The following is a 13,457-nucleotide window of genomic DNA, read 5'->3' as shown; positions in this document are numbered from 1 at the left end:
GGTAGGAAAAGTCCAACAGCTTAGGGCTTGTTTAACTCTCTCCTCCTTATGGGAAAATGTAGTGACATAGCTTGCTCCAGGCAGCTATGCTGTGCCTGTGCCAGAAGAGCACTGCAGCAGGACAGGGAAGGAGACTCCATCCTAATGCAGGGCACAATACAATATACTTGAGCGATCTAGTTGCAGTGTCACTACTTCGACTACAAATGCTTGAAAGCAAGGGGACGTTTCCACTCTGTTCCAAACAGATACACATGCACTATAGAAAGAGTCCCAGCTTACCTCAGTAGTAGCTTTATTAGTAACTGTGGAAAAAATAAAAATCTCAGCCTAAATTTTCTTGTTTCTAAGTTTTTTCCACTGCCTTGCCTATCAAATGCCAGTTTCTGTTGCCTCTCAGACAGGCATGCCATCACCCTTTTATATCCCAGTTGTAGTGTTGCCAACCCTTGTGATACTCAATATTTTTGTTCAAGCCCCAGCTCCAAAGATCACGTATTACTTGAGAATCTAAACTTCTATTAAAATAAAAAGTGTAAGCATCTAGCCCTCCTGGTTGTAGAGAAAAGGTTGAAAGTATGATGCCCTAAAGGCTCAAAAATCAGAACGGAAATAAAAGAACCCAAAGCATATTCTGTTTTTAAAATCTCATGATTTTTAAGGCAATCTCCTGATTTTGGGGTCTTGATGCATGATTTTTTTTAAGTGCTCTTGGTTGGTGCTACTAACACTGAACAAGAAACAATAATAGACTAAAGAAAACCATATTAACTCTGCAACTCTCTCTCTGTGCTTCACCAGAGAAAATTCTGCTTAGAACTTTCACTAGCATCCTCCTGGCCTATCTCCTGCTGCATTTTTAAAGAAACAAAAACACACATCCTCACAGACAAAGCACTTACATATCTTTTGTAGAGAACAATCCTGCATAAGCCAGAAGGTGAACTAAATCAGTGATCCTCAACCAGGGGTATACGTACCCCTTGGGGTATGCAGAGGTCTTCAAGGGGGGTACATCAACTCATCTAGATATTTGCCTAGTTTTACAACAGGCTACATAAAAAGCATGAGCGAAGATAATACAAACTAAAGTTTCATACAGACAATGGTTTGTTTATATTGCTCTGAAATGTAAGGACAATATTTATATTCTAATTGATTTATTTTATTGCATGGTAAAAATGAGCAAGCAAGCAATTTTTCAGTAATAGTGTGCTGTGACACTTCTGTGTTTTTCTGTCTGATTTTGTAAGCAAATAGATTTTAAGTGAGGTGAAACTTGGGGGTACGCAAGACAAATCAGACTCCTGAAAGTAGTCTAGAAAGGTTGAGAGCCACTGAACTACATGACCTTATTGGTTGAGCTGTATGAAACACGAGTTTTTATTTGCCAGGGATTTAAAAAAAAATCTTTATTTTTACCTTATCTGGGTTCCCCTTCCTCCTCAGTTTTACTTTGTTACATGAAATTTGGGCAACATTTCTGAGTTTCATGTGATTTCAACCCCCAACCAAAAATTCCTCCTTGGCATAGCTGTGTCAATAAGTCTTTTCCATCTCTAACTTCTATATCTTATTGTTATTATAATATTCCTGTTATTGGTCAGGTTTGGTTTTGGGAATGCTGGCAGCATTTCCAAGCTCCATTTCTAATAATAATGCAATTCTACAAAGCTGCTCTTTGGAGCCAAGGTGGTGTTTTCTTTTTAAAAAAAAACAAACAATGCTGTTTTAGCAAGAGGAATGATTTAAAGGAGCTAATTTATAGAGGGACTGGGAGATTAAGCTACTTGAGATGAGTAGTATCTTTTTATGTAAGAGCCTATGGAAAGGGTACACTACAGTAAACTGTACAACTGAGACATCTGTCAATTACTTCTCACAGCACAATTCAGCATCCGATCCTCTCTATTCTAGGAGCATCTCCAGATGATGGATATTGACCATAACTTCAAAGGAAGACAGTAAAAGTACTAGCTCTATCCTGACCATAGATATCTTCTGAATTAAATTTCCATTCACCTTTAGGCCTACCAAACCTTCAATGCTTAGTTTTGGTTCTTAGCTATAGGAAAAGAAAGAAGTGGTATCATTGGTAAGCAAATCAGAGGGGAGGGTGGGTATAAGCCCCAAAATGTAAGGGTTTTTAAGTGAATTTGGTGTTCTTAAAATGTTCTGGATTAAAAGCCTTATGTGCTCTAAAGATTGACATGAAACTTGACATGACAAATGAGGAAGGGAATCTATGCTGGTTACTGATATAACTCATTTCTCTGGGTATATATGAAGTTGCTTCAGACATAAAGGACGGACAGGGAAGACAGAGTCTGCATCCTTTACTGTGGATCTAAGTGTGTATCTGGTGAGGTGTGGGTTGGGCCTGGCAAAGTCTCTAATACTCAAAGGAGACAGAGCAAGTAATCTCACTAGGCCGAGGCATCTTAAAGAAGCAGAATGAAAAAGAAGGGATTAAACCATGGGGTAATTTCTTTAAAAAGTGAATAAATAACCCAGATAAAAAACAAAGGGCACATTCTTTGGAGGAACTGAGCAACCTCCACTCCCATCAGCTTCAGTGGGAGATGGGGTTGCTCCGCATCAGGCCATTAGCTCTTCACACAGGTCTAGCTGTCTTCAGTAGACAATATTACTGTGTCTATGGGAAAGTGCAATTGGTTGATTAGCAATTTTACTCCGATTTGCCTTCATTTGCGTACCATTAACTGGAGATATGGGAATGCATGTATAATTGGTAGAGTTTCATCATGGAAAAATGTAATTACTCAAGACTGAATTTATGAATTGGTGGGAGAAACCTTTTAAAAAAAAATCAAATGTTCACTTTGTGAGTGAGGTCAGCTCACTAGAGAGAGAAGGAGAGGAAGACAAATAGTCCCAGACTGTGAGAAACAGTCACCAGATCAATCTAAATTAATTAAAGGATGACAGACTGGCAAATCTGAATTGTGCTGGGATGGCAAATATAATAACTTTCCCTCCAAGGTAGGAAAGAGCTTTTCAAGAAGGCAGCTTGAGAGAGAGCGAGACAGAGAAAAGCGTTTTTATTAAATCAGCTCAATGGGCAGGAGCCTGCTGGAGTGGAAGCAATTTCCCTTAAGTGTGTTTCATGGTGGCGTGGTGCTGAAAAGTGGAAGGGGTAAAGGAATTGTCAACAGCTGGTAGGTGGCAACTCTGTGCTAACAAGGAAAATACATACATAAAGTATGGAGAAGGGAAGGAGGAAAGTGGTAAAAAAGAAAAGGGGATAAACAAATGGTGACTCCTAACTTAATCAGTTAAAAAAAAAAGAAAAAAAGCAACTTTGGGACAGTATTGTCAGCCACCAGCTTCCCATGGATTTTCACAGCTAGAGAAACCATTGTACTCTGCTGAGGATGGGGAAATGCACAAAAGTGGCAAGCTGGGTTAGGAACATAACTGCTGTGTTCTCTTACTTGCATTTCTCTATTAAAAACCAATCGAACACTATAAATTGAGTTGAGACGGTTCCTGGAGAATGAATATCCTGCCAGCAGTCTCTCAAGTCTAGTATTCTGGTGAAATGACCACCTATGCAGATTGATCTTCTAAAAAATTGGTTACTGTATTTCAGTTCATTAAAGCTACAGCGTAATGAATAAAAGATTAATAGACACATCAGGTTGGTGGAAATGTGGGCCAAAAACCTGCAGACAATTCTATAGTGCCACCTATGAGCTGCAGCCATCTTTAGTGCAGAAGTGTGGAGTGGAGAGAACTATAGGTTCTACATATGAATGACCATACTGAGTCAGACCAATGGTCCATCTAGGTCAGTATCCTGTCTTCTGACAGTGGCCAATGCCAGGTGCTTCAGGAGGAGTGACCAGAACAGGCAATCAAGTGATCCATCCCCTGGTGTCCACTCTCAGCATCTGGCAGTCAGAGGCTAGGGACATCCAAAGCATGGGGTTTCATTCCTGATTGTCTTGGCTAATAGCCATTGATGGAGCTATCCTCCATGAATTTATCTAGTTCTTTTTTGAACTTCATTATAGTTTTGGCCTTCACAACATCCCCCGGAAACGAGTTCCACAGGTTAACTGCACTGTGTGAAGAAGTACTTCCTTTTGTTTGTTTTAAACCTGCTGCCTATTAAGTTCATTCGGTGACCCCTGGTTCTTGTGTTATGTGAAGGAGTAAATAACACTTCCTTGGTCACTTTCTCCACATTATTCATGATTTTATAGACCTCTATTGTATTCCCCCCCGCCACAGTCATCTCTTTTCCAAGCTGAACAGTCCCAGTCTTTTTATTCTCTCCTCATATGGAAGCTGTTCCATACCCTTAATCATTTTTGTTGCTATTCTATGTACCCTTTCCAATTCTAATATGTCTTTGGAGATGGGGTGACCAGAACTTCTTGACCTGCTGCTCACAAACAGGGAAGAATTAGTAGGGGAAGCAAAAGTGGATGGGAAACTGGGAGGCAGCGACCATGAGATGGTCGAGTTCAGGATCCTGACACAAGGAAGAAAGGAGAGCAGCAGAATATGGACCCTGGACTTCAGAAAAGCAGACTTTGACTCCCTCAGGGAACTGATGGGCAGGATCCCCTGCAAGAATAAGGTGAGGGCGAAAGGAGTCCATGAGAGCTGGCTGTATTTTAAAGAATCCTTATTGAGGTTGCAGGAACAAACCATCCCGATTTGTAGAAAGAATAGTAAATATGGCAGGCAACCAGCTTGGCTTAACAGTGAAATCCTTGCTGATCTTAAACACAAAAAAGAAGCTTACAAGAAGTGGAAAATTGGACAAATGATCAGGGAGGAGTATAAAAATATTGCTCAGGCCTGCAGGAGTGAAATCAGGAAGGCCAAATCACACTTGGAGTTGCAGCTAGCAAGAGATGTTAAGAGTAACAAGAGGGGTTTCTTCAGGTATGTTAGCAACAAGAAGGTGGTCAAGGAAAGTGTGGGCCCCTTACTGAATGAGGGAGGCAACCTAGTGACAGAGGATGTGGGAAAAACTAATGTACTCAATGCTTTTTTTGCCCCTGTCTCACAAACAGAGTCAGCTCCCAGACTACTGCACTGGGCAGCACAGCATGGGGAGGAGGTGACCAGCCCTCTGGAGAAAGAAGTGGTTTAGGGCTATTTAGAAAAGCTGGACGAGCACAAGTCCATGGGGCCAGATGCGCTGCATCCGAGGGTGCTAAAGGAGTTGGCAGATGTGATTGCAGGGCCATTGGCCATTATCTTTGAAAACTTGTGGCGATTGGGGGAGGTCCCGGATGACTTGAAAAAGGCTAATGTTGTGCCCATCTTTAAAAAAGGGAAGGAGGAGGATCTGGGGAACTACAGGCCAGTCAGCCTCACCTCAGTCCCTGGAAAAATCATGGAGCAGGTTCTCAAGAAATCAATTCTAAAGCACTTAGAAGAGAGGAAAGTGATCAGGAACAGTCAGCATGGATTCACCAAGGGCAAGTCATGCCTGACTACCTAATTGCCTTCTATGATGAGATAACTGGCTCTGTGGATGAGGGGAAAGCAGTGGACATGTTATTCCTTGACTTTAGCAAAGCTTTTGATATGGTCTCCCACAGTATTCTTGCTGGCAAGTTAAAGTAGTATGGGCTGGATGAATGGACTATAAGGTGGATAGAAAGCTGGCTAGATCATCAGGCTCAGTGGGTAGTGATCAATGGCTCCATGTCTAGTTGGCAGCCGGTATCAAGCGGAGTGCCCCAAGGGTTGGTCCTGGGGCCAGTTTTGTTCAATATCTTCATTAATGATCTGAAGGATGGCATGGACTGCACCCTCAGCAAGTTTGCAGATGATACTAAACTGGGAGGAGTGGTAGATATGCTGGAGGGTAGGGATAGGATACAGAGGGACCTAGACAAATTAGAGGATTGGGCCAAAAGAAATCTGATGAGGTTCAACAAGGACAAGTGCAGAGTCCTGCACTTAGGACAGAAGAATCCCACACACTGCTACAGACTAGGGACCGAATGGCTAGTCAACAGTTCTGCAGAAAAGGACCTAGGGGTTACAGTGGACCAGAAGCTGGATATGAGTGAACATGTGCTCTTGTTGCCATGAAGGCTAACAGCATTTTGGGTTGTATAAGTAGGGGCATTGCCAGCAGATCGAAGGACGTGATCATTCCCCTCTATTTGGCATTGATGAGGCCTCATCTGGAATACTGTGTCCAGTTTTGGGCCCCACACTACAAGAAGGATGTGGAAAAATTGGAGAGGGTCCAGTGGAAGGCAACAAAAATGATTAGGGGGCTGGAGTATATGATTTATGAGGAGAGACTGAGGGAACTGGGATTGTTTAGTGTGCAGAAGAGAAGACTGAGGGGGGATTTGATAGCTGCTTTCAACTACCTGAAAGGGGGTTCCAAAGAGGATAGATCTAGACTGTTCTCTGTTCCAGGCCAATGGGGGCTGCGGGAAGCAGCGTGGTTCCGAGGGACGTACTGGCCGCCCTTCCCGCAGCTCCCATTGGCCTGGAGTGATGAACTGCGGCCAGTGGGAGCTGCGACCGGCCAAACCTGCAGACGCAGCAGGTAAACAGACCGGCCCAGACCGCCAGGGGCTTTCCCTGAACAAGTGGTGGCCCGACTTTGAGAAGCACTGTTTTAGAAAACCATGTAGTCTTGAAGAGGTCAAGAGATGGAGACTCCACTACTTCCTTTGGCAGTTTGTTCCACTGGCTAATCACATACAAGTTATTGTGCTCACCATGCAGGTGACTGGGCGAAATTCTATGGCTTGATTTATATAGCTGGTTAGACTAAATGATCTCTTCTGGCATAAAAAAACTAATTATTCTTGTAGCTCTTTTCTGAACTCTTTCCAAATATTCAACATCCTTTTTGAAGTGTTGACAACAGAACTTGACATAGTAAAGGATAAATGGTCTCCCTAATGCCGTATATAGAGGTAACACCACCTGCCTGTTTCTTCTTAATATTCCCCTGATAATGCATCAGATGATTGTTTGTGCTGTGGAAGAAAACAGAGTCTTCACTCTCAGGTTGGTTGCAACAAGTCGGTTTATTTTCGTGACACTTGCAAGGGGAGAGTACACCCAGACAGGAGTTCCCCCTATCCCAGGCAGGTCTCCGTTAGATAAACAATTAGGGCAAGCATTTATACCTTTTGTTACAGACAATAATGATCAACAACCGCATCTTGTTTATACATATTCCTTCTGATATCTTACTTTTCTCAGCAGTTCCTGCTACAGTCTGTATTCCATTCTTATCTAACACAAGGTTGAAAAACAGTATCTCTTACAGTTTTTTGTTCCACTCGCTTTCCACTTGCCCAGGCCCTGCCTGAAATCTCACGTTATTAGATCTAGTGTTAGCCTGACTCCTACTTTATTCCTAAAAGTTAAGATATCTGCGTTCAAATTCCATTTATCCTTTTATCTGCTTCCACAGTGCCTTCTTAGCTACAGTATCATACTGGAGCTTATGTTAAATTGGTTTTCTACCATGACACTATTGTCCTTTTCAGCATCACTGCATTCTCTGATATAGTCCCCCTATCTTGGAAGTATGACCTACATTCTTTGTTCCTAGACATATAATCTTGCGCCTTTGGCTGTATTAAAAAGCCTGTACAATCTAGGTTGGCCTGTATAACTGACTTGTCCATCATTATTTACCACTCCATTATTTAATCACTCCCACAAATGTGTGTGTTATGGGCAAATTTCACCAGTAATTATTTTATATTTTCTTAGAATAATAGAATAATAGAAGATTAGCATTGGAAGGGACCTCAGGAGGTCATCTAGTTCAACCCCCTGCTCAACACCAACTAAATCATCCCAGCCAAGGCTTTGTCAAGCCGGGCCTTAAAAACCTCTAAGGATGGAGATTCCACCACCTCCCTAGGTAACCCATTCCAGTTCTTCACCACCCTCCTAGTGAAATAGTGTTTCTTAATATCTAACCTAGACCTTCCCCACAGCAACTTGAGACCATTGCTCCTTGTTCTGTCATCTGCCACCACTGAGAACAGCCTAGCTCCATTCTCTTTGGAACCCCCCTTCAGGTAGTTGAAAGCAGCAATCAAATCCCCCCTCAGTCTTCTCTTCTGCAGACTAAACAATCCCAGTTCCCTCAGTCTCTCCTCATAAGTCATGTACTCCAGCCCCCTAATCATTTTTGTTGCCTTCCACTGGACCCTCTCCAATTTTTCCATATCCTTCTTGTAGTGTGGGGCCCAAAACTGGACACAGTATTCCAGATGAGGCCTCATCAATGCCAAATAGAGGGGAATGATCACGTCCCTCGATCTGCTGGCAATGCCCCTACTTATACAACCCAAAATGCTGTTAGCCTTCATGGCAACAAGAGCACATGTTCACTCATATCCAGCTTCTGGTCCACTGTAACCCCTAGGTCCTTTTCTGCAGAACTGCTGACTAGCCATTCGGTCCCTAGTCTGTAGCAGTGTGTGGGATTCTATCATCCTAAGTGCAGGACTCTGCACTTGTCCTTGTTGAACCTCATCACATTTCTTTTGGCCTAAACCTCCAATTTGTCTAGGTCACTTTGGACCCTATCACTACCCTCCAGCATGTCTACCTCTCCCCTCAGCTTAGTGTCATCTGCTAATTTGCTGAGGGTACAATCCATCCCATCCTCCAGATCATTAATAAAGATCTAGAATAAAACTGGCCCCAGGACTGACCCCTGGGGCACTCCGCTTGATACCGGCTGCCAACTAGACATCGAGCCGTTGATCACTACCTTCCTACTACAATCTAGTGAGCTTTCTATCCACCTTATAGTCCATTCCATAGGCGCCGACTCCATGGGTGCTCTGGGGTTGGAGCACCCACAGGGAAAAATTAGTGGGCACTCTACATCCACCGGCAGCCAAGATCCCCTCCCCCCCACCCCACCTCTTTCTCCCACCCTGAGTGTGCCGTGTCCCTGTTCCTCTGCCTACCTCCCAGCGTTCCCCGACCAGCCACCGCCAAACAGCTGTTTGCATGCTTGGGGGCGTGGGGGGAGGACCGGGAACGTGGTGCACTCAGGGGAGGAGGCGGGGAAGAGGCAGGCCCAGGGCAGGGATTTGGGGAAGGGGTTGGAATGAGTGCAGGGAAGGGGTGGGGCCTCATGGAAGGGGTAGAGTGGGAGTGGGGCTGGGGGCAAAGGAGGGGTTGAGCACTCATGGAAAACAGGGGAAGTCGGCGCCTATGGTCCATTCATCCAATCCATACTACTTTAACTTGCTGGCAAGAATACTGTGGGAGACCGTATCAAAAGCTTTGCTAAAGTCAAGATATATCACATCTGCTGCAATCCATCCCATCATCCAGATCATTAATAACGATGTTGAACAAAACCGGCCCCATGACCGACCCCTGGCGCACTCTGCTTGATACCGGCTGCCAACTAGACATCAAGCTGTTGATCACTATCCGTTGAGCCCAACAATCTAGCCAGCTTTCTATCCACCTTATAGTCCATTCATCCAATCCATACTTTTTTAACTTCCTGGCAAGAATACTGTGGGAGACCGTATCAAAAGCTTTGCTAAAGTCAAGATATATCACGTCCACTGCTTTCCCCATATCCACAGAGCCAGTTATCTCATCATAGAAGGCAATCAGGTTGGTCAGGCATGACTTGCCCTTGGTGAATCCATGATGACTGTTCCTGATCACCCTCCTCTCTTCCTCCTCTTCCAGATCATTGATAAAGATATCGAATAGCATTTGGCCAAGAAGAGATCCCTTCAGGATCCCACCAGCAACACCCCCATTGGTGAATGTTTCCCAATTTATGATTACTTTTGCAATCAGTTAAGCAGTTTTTAATCCATAAAGTGTTCTTATTTTTAAGAAATGTTCTTGTTCTTTTGATATACATTAAGGCCAGAAGCGACCATTATGATCATCTAGTCTGACCTCTTGCATAGCACAAGCCAATAAATTCACCCAATGATTCCTGCACCAAGTCCAGTAATTTGTGGTTGAACTAGAGGATATCACTATTATGTATAAATTTCATATTTCATTTTGCATTATGCTTTTGGAGGATTGAATATTGATTGATAAGTGGTACAGAAGGGGATAAATACATTAGCTAATTAATCCACCCTTTAAAAAGTAATATTAAAATAGAGAGACCAGAAAGCACCACTCTGCTCTGACAACATGTAGATCATTTGGGTAGTAATCACATTTAAAACATTAACCTCACCCAAAATAACTCTGGTTACGGATGATTTATCATTTGCAGAAGATGCGTATGAGATGGACAGTGGTCTATTTGTTAATCACAAAGGTGTTTTATTAAAAAATTACACTACTTTGCTATTGGTGACACTGAGACCTAGCCAAGAGTTTCTCTCGCCTTCATTCTACAAACCTAGTAAAAAACCAAAACCCACTGATGGTGCATTCCAGGCACAACTCTCTCCTCCCCCCGCCCCTCCACTTTGTGCACACTGGCAGTCTAAAGTCCTTATCTCATAATAACAGCTGCTTCATCATGGATTATTCTTAGTTCTAATCTAGTTTTTTAAGGTGCTGTGAATGGGGGGCCCAGGTTGCTTAGCTTGCCTGTGTCGCAAGATAGAGCTTGTGGTTAGTGAAACAATAGACAAATAATGACTAACACTTATTTACCATTCCAGTTGTTTACTGGTAGTACATCTCAATGACCAGGCAGAACTCAGTGTATTTTTCCTTGTTCAATAACAAGTGGTTTCTATTCCCTGTATACTCTTTTTTTAAAAAAAATCTGTTGATGTTATGAGTTTACTTACAGGAGCAGTTTCTAGAAAAAGCTTTCTATTTATTAAATGGATAGAGAAATGCCAATATTATTATCTTGACTAACACCTTTTATCCAAGCATCTGACAGGAAGTAGGGACATCCTAGCTTCAACCTTGTTTAAACACTGTTTACACAGTAGTTTGCCAACAGGATCCTAGAATGTTTTCCCTGACCCGTGTGGGCAGGGTTAGAGAAGTACGTTAACAATACTTATTGGTAGCCTATGATTAAGTGTGTTTTTACATTGAGATACTTAAACTCTCAATGCAAAATCCTAGACAGAGCACTGTAATGTTTACCTCCAGATAGATAGTGGAGAAAACCCCCAGCATGTGGGTGGGATACAGTTGACCTTGACTAGCTACACTGAGGTCATAACTGTAAAATTCTAGTGGTGACAAGGCACAGGCAATTATGACCTCATGACCTCAATGTAGCTAGTCAAGGTTAGGGTTACCACGTTTCAGGTTCTCAAGAAGAGGACACTGCTCGGGGCAGGGGGAAAGGAGGTATAGTTGGGGGATGCTGGAGGGGCATGTGTGTACTGGGGGGTATTTGAGGGGTGCTGGAGGGCATACCTGGGGCATCACTCTTGAAGTGTGTGTGGGGGGGGAAGTGTCGCTCCCTGTCATGGTAGCAGGTACAGACCTGGGATGCAGCAACAGCCATCAGTCAGTGCCTCGCTTCTGGAATCTCCCCCTCCCCAGGGCTGGGGCCTGGGTGGGTAGGATCCAGCAGCTGCGAGGGACCAATCGGGAATCTTTCTGAGCTACAACACCTGCTCTACAAAAAACCCAGACATTGCCTGTTATTTGAAAAACCCTCCCAGAGAGAGGGCAGAGGATCAAAGAAGAGGCAATGTCTGGAAAACCCAGACATATGGTAACCCTAGTCAAGGTCAACTCTATCCCATCCACATATTGGGGTCTATCTCCACTACTTACCTTGAGGTAAAAATTACAATGCTTTGTCTCCACTAGAATTTTACACTGAGAGAGCTATCGCTATGTAAACACATACCTATTTTTGAAGTGAAGACAATCTAAGACCCTAGCTACACAAGCCTTTCAGCAAGGCTTACAGACAAGCTTAAACATGGTTGCAAACATAATTCTACTGTTTTCGGCCTACACTCCCCTACCTCTAAAATTTCCAGCTGTTGCTACGACTGGTAGAAATGGAGGAAGTGTTAGCATAGACAGGGTGCCAGCTGTTGTCCGCATTTTAGCCACTGTGTTGTCCATCCTGGACAGAGTTAGGTGACAATGATTAAATATCTTCACCAGTGCTCTTGCTGACAACACCAGTAGAACAGTGGCAACAGGAGGACATTTTAGAAGAATAAATGTAGGGTAGACACAGGCATGGCGAACAAGGTGACTTGCCCAAGGTACCCATCAAATCAGTGGCAGAATGGGAGTAGAACACACAAGAGGCAATACTCCTAATCCCTTGTTCTTACCTGTGCCCCTCTTATCATAGAAATAATGACAAATCTGTTATACCCTAGATGATTAAAAAGGCAGGAATTATTAAAATCCTCATCCTCCCTCCTCCCCTCCAATATATGCTGTTTAATCACTTTTTTCTTCTCACTTTGTTTGGACAGTGAAACACAGAGCATGTGGACATGTGTCTAAACTTAACTATTGAAAAAGCCCTCCAGATATACTCTCTGCAAGACAAGAATTCACAGAGCAATTAATTAGCTAATATTTCAAGTAAAAAATGAATGAGGAAATATGTGAAAAACTAACCCACTTGAGTGAAAATGCAGCACACACTTTATTTCAGTGGTTCTCAACCTTTTTCTTTCTGAGCCCCCCTCCCCACCCCCAACATGCTATAAAAACTCCACAGCCCACCTGTACCACAACAACTGTTTTTCTTCATATAAAAGCTACGGGCAGGGCCACCCAGAGGATTCCGGGGGCCCGGGGTCTTCGGCGGCGGGGGGCCCTTCCGTTCCTGGACCCGCCGCTGAAGTGCCCCGAAGACCCGCGGCGGGGGCCCCCCCGTCGCCGAATTACCGCCGAAGCGGGACCCGCCGCCGAAGCGCAGCCCGGTCTTCGGCGGTAATTCGGCGGAGGGGGGGCCCCGCCGCGGGTCTTCGGGGCACTTCGGCGGCGGGTCCCAGAACGGAAGGGCCCCCCGCCGCCGAATTACCGCCGAAGACCGGGCTGAACTTTGGCGGCGGGTCCCGCTTCGTCTTCGGCGGTAATTTGCCAGCGGGGGGTCCTTCCGCCCCGGAGCGGAAGGACCCCCCGCCGGCGAAGACCGGGAGCGGCAGAAGCTCCTGCGCCCGGCCCCGCGAGAGTTTGCCGGGCACCCCGGAGCGAGTGAGGGACCCCGCTCCAGGGGCCCCGAAAAACTCTGGTGGGGGCCCCGTGGGGCTCGGGGCCTGGGGCAAATTGCCCCTCTTGCCCCCCCCTCTGGGCGGCCCTGGCTACGGGGGGCATTAAGGGGTAGGAAGCAGGGCAATTGCTTGCGGGCCCATGCTACAAGGAGCACTGTGAAACTAAGTTGCTCATGATTCAGCTTCAGCCCCAGGTGCTGGAGCTCAGGGCCTCGGGCTGCAATCCTTCATGGTAGGGCTTCAGGTTTCTGCCCTGGGCCCTAACGAGTCTAATACCAGCCATGTTTGGCCTCCTGAAACCGA

General features: G+C 44.7%; 1 long non-coding RNA gene across 1 annotated transcript in view; it reads right to left on the bottom strand.

The window, feature by feature from the left end:
* Positions 1-11,156, bottom strand: part of LOC123366052 — a 38,306-nt gene extending 27,150 nt beyond the window's left edge. Inside the window, exon 1 of the long non-coding RNA XR_006577898.1 lies at positions 11,098-11,156. This is a non-coding gene — a long non-coding RNA (uncharacterized LOC123366052). The remainder of the gene's footprint in view (positions 1-11,097) is intronic.
* Between the last annotated feature and the right edge of the window lie 2,301 nt (positions 11,157-13,457).

Source organism: Mauremys mutica, chromosome 3 (assembly GCF_020497125.1).
Source record: "Mauremys mutica isolate MM-2020 ecotype Southern chromosome 3, ASM2049712v1, whole genome shotgun sequence".
Taxonomy (NCBI): Eukaryota; Metazoa; Chordata; order Testudines; family Geoemydidae; genus Mauremys; species Mauremys mutica.
Note: the sequence above shows the minus strand (reverse complement) of the source record. Positions and strands in the feature narration are given on the sequence as shown.